The following is a 3,887-nucleotide window of genomic DNA, read 5'->3' on the forward strand; positions in this document are numbered from 1 at the left end:
GCAGGCGGATTTCTGAGTTCGAGGCCAGCCTGGTCTACAAAGTGAGTTCCAGGACAGCCAGGGCTACACAGAGAAACCCTGTCTCAAAAAAACAAAAAAAAATGGTATAAAAGCAGACTGGGAAAAAAAATCAACCTGCTTCAGCCACAGCACTGACTGGAGTCGTGTTATAATGTTGTCTAATTGTCTTTTCCTTTACAATCCGAGTCCCAGCTGACTGACTGAGCTGGCTTGGTAAAGAGGAGTTTACACACAAAAATATGTAAATATTCTGTGTAAGTACATGCTTATGCATAATGAAAGCATGAATTTCATAGTGTATTGAAGTGCCTGCAAACTCAGCATCTCAGAACGGGAAAAATGAAGAAGGGCTTTGTGATAGTTTGACTAGGTGTGGCCTTCATAGACACATGTGCTTGAATGCTTGGCCATAGGGAGTGGTGCTATTTGGAGGTGTGGACTTCTTGGAAGAAGTGTGTCCCTGTGGAGGTATGCTTTGTGGTCTCCTGTGCTCAAGTTACATCAAGTGTGCAACACATCCAGTCTCCACCTTGCTGCCTGTAAATCAAGATGTAGAACTCTTGGCTCCTCCAGCATCACATCTTCCTGCACACTACCATGCTTCCCACTATGATGATAATGGACTAAATCTCTGAAACTGTAAGCCAGCCCCAATTAATTGTTTCCCTTTATAAGAGCTGCCTTGGTCATGCTGTCTCTTCACAGCAATGAAACCCTAGCTAAGACAGAGGCTCAGGAGTTCAAGACCAGCCTGAGCTGCAGGGAGCATAAAAGAAAAAAGGGAAAGAAAGAAAAGTAGGGCTCGAGAGATGGCTCAGCATTTAAGAGTGGGCATTGCTTTTACAGAGGACTCCAGCTTGGTTCCTAGCACTCATAATTAATGACTCACAACTGCCTATCACTTCACCTCCAAGAGATGTTGTGTTATCATCTGGAACCCACATATGCATAAATTCACATACACCTAATTAAAAATAAAAATAATTATTTTTAAGGAAAGGAGGCAAGTGCAGTGGTGCAGTGTATGCCTTTAATCCTAGGCAGAACTCCATCTACGCTATACAGAGAGTTCCAGACAAGCCAGGAATACATAGTAAAGAATACATAGTCTCAAAAGAAAAGGGAGAAGGAAGGAAAGATCCCCTGGGATTCCTTTTGTCTTGTCACCTGAAAACAGCAAAAATCCTAATGCTGGATGACACTGCTGGCAAAGCCATGGGGAAGGTGAGGGGGCTCTCTATCCCTTCCTCACCACTTCCACAGAGAGAAGAAATGTGTGTGCCTGAGGTGATGGCGTGAAGATTAGCTGTGCCCATGCATTGAAATGTCACATGGTGGCTTAGCATTGGAGCAGAAGCCTAGAATCCAGCAGTGAGGATTATGGGTGTTGGTTAATATTAGAGCATCTTCCTTGAATCTCCCAGTGAGAGGCTGGGAGGGTGGCTCAGTGATAGAGCTCCTGCCCCCAAGTGCAGAGAAGGCAGTGTGGCTCCATAGTAGTATAACTGCCTAGAATTCCCCAAGGAGAGACTGGATATGGCTCCATGGTAGAACCCCTTCCCTAAGGTGGTGCTGGGGGTGTGGGATGAACAAGGCTTTGAGTTCCATCCTCTGTACAAGTTAGTTGGAGGAGAAGAACATGAAGGATATTATGAGGGGAATCACTTGTAAGGGCTAAAGTTGACCTGTAGGCCCAAAGTCAGATAACTTCCTGGACTGACGATGTTGTACCAGGGAATGCTAGTGATTCCTCCTCCCCCCCCCAAAAAAAAATATAAACAGACAGGAATCCATCTGATGCAACTCACAGCAGGGTCTTTATTCTATTAGAGCTAACTTGGGCCCCTCCAATGCACCACTGCCATGCAGGACAGTTTTGGTGGTGGGGGAGCCCTGAATGTCTATCGGAGCAAGGCTTTATAGTAAGCAGCAAGCAGAGGCTAAGTGTGTAAGCATCTAATTGGAAAGCTAACATGGCCTTTAATATAATTGGCTGGTGCTGAGAATCATATCATAAACTTAACTTCTGCTCCTCTCTGCGTTGGTGGTCATTGGGAAGGGGTTGGGCTTGTAACCTGGGGTGCAGGTTTGTTAGGGGAGTAACCTGGAGACTCTGATCTTGTTGATGGTGTACCCTGGTCTTGATGGGGATTAGTCTAGAGACTGGAGCTAGGCTCGAGTCTTGTTGGGGGACAACTTGGAAAATAATGCTAAGTACCAGCATGTTAGTTTATCTGAATTCAAACTTAGGTCAGGTTCTCTAAAATGGAGTGTGAATTTAAAGATTTGGCATCTCACTGAGGCAATTTTTCATGTAAGATAACAAGTCGTGTGTTTTCACTTTAAAACATAAGTTTGGTTGCCCTGGCTGCCTAGGTAGATCACAAGATAGGAAGTATGTCAGGACGTATGCTTGTCCTAGATTGGTGGAAGCCTTGTGAATCTGGCCTTTATAGACCCCTGACAGACCTAATTCTACACCATTTCTCTGGGAATCCTGGGTATGGACCTGGCCAGTATCCATCTCCTGGCCATTATGAAGTGAAAGTTTCTGGTTGTGGCATGTGGTGTTTTGTTGAGACAAGACCCATGGGAGGACACATGATATTTGGAGAGAGTATAAATGGGACTCACTAGACAGTGATGGGGCACTTGCATAGCTAGCCTTGCAAAGCTTCTTTGGTCTCACATCTCTTTGTTGAGAGAGGCACAGCAGAGTCACTCTTGCATTCCAGCTGACTTGCTCTCACTGACTCATGCCAGTTTGGCAGAGGCCTGGGGGGTTTCTGCTGGATTGTGCCACCAATGCTGATTCATGTTCAGTTACACCTGTAAACTGAACTGTTGGTATACTGACACTGCTGAAGTGGACTCCTGGTATCCTGACAAATAGAGATTAAAGTCACCCCCAAAGAACTCCTTCTAACCAGGTCCGCACCCCCTTGTCCTATTTACCATCTTTTCCCCTTTACCTTTGGATAGTGGGCTGCGGGGGGCAGTTGAAGTGTTTAAGAACCTTCATTAAAGTAGGGTTTTTAAAAATCTAAGACTACACCAGTATTTAATAAAGCTTGCTTCAAGGGTTCAATCTTTCTCCTCACAATTTTTTTTGGGTTTTCTAGACAGGGTTTCTCTGTATAGCCCTGGCTGTCCTGGAACTCACTTTGTAGCTGAGGCTGGCCTCGAACTCAGAAATCCACCTGTCTCTGCCTCCCAAGTGCTGGGTTTAAAGGCGTGTGCCACCACCACCCGGTGACTTCTCAATTCTTAATGCTGATCCTATTAGGATTCCTAAAATTATATCAGTATTTATTAAGCTCTTTTATAGTGGAACTGCTATTAGGTTTTCTCTAATAAGAGTACTCTGCCAGTATCCAAGTGTCACCAGTTGCTTCTTATAGTAAGGAGACATTCTACTATTCAGAGCACATTCCAAAAGGTTGTAAAACTATTAACAAAGGTCATTAAAAGAGAACTGTGATTTATTATAGGTGTTAAGGCAGAAGATAAAATATTGACTGGGTTTATCTATACAAAACTTCACTAACAACTTAGTCATAGTTTTCAACTCTCCGTGAACCTGTGGAGTTGTGACAGGTGATGAATATTTAGCCAGATAATTACTCCTGATGGATATGCATGTAAACTTCTTGTTTGACTTATTATGATTGGAATTTATGTGTAAACTTGTGATGAAGTTTTTACCACATGAGCATGTATTCTAGAAGATGTATACGTGCTGAGGACAAAGAGAAGAGACAGACTGAGCTGAGGAGAACTTTTTAGACATAACACTGTCTCTGAAAAGAGACCAATATGCAGAAGGCAGAGGGAAAGAGGAAAGAGGAAGCTGCAGAGAGAGCAGA

The sequence above is a fragment of the Mus pahari genome, chromosome 1 (assembly GCF_900095145.1).
Source record: "Mus pahari chromosome 1, PAHARI_EIJ_v1.1, whole genome shotgun sequence".
NCBI lineage: Eukaryota > Metazoa > Chordata > Mammalia > Rodentia > Muridae > Mus > Mus pahari.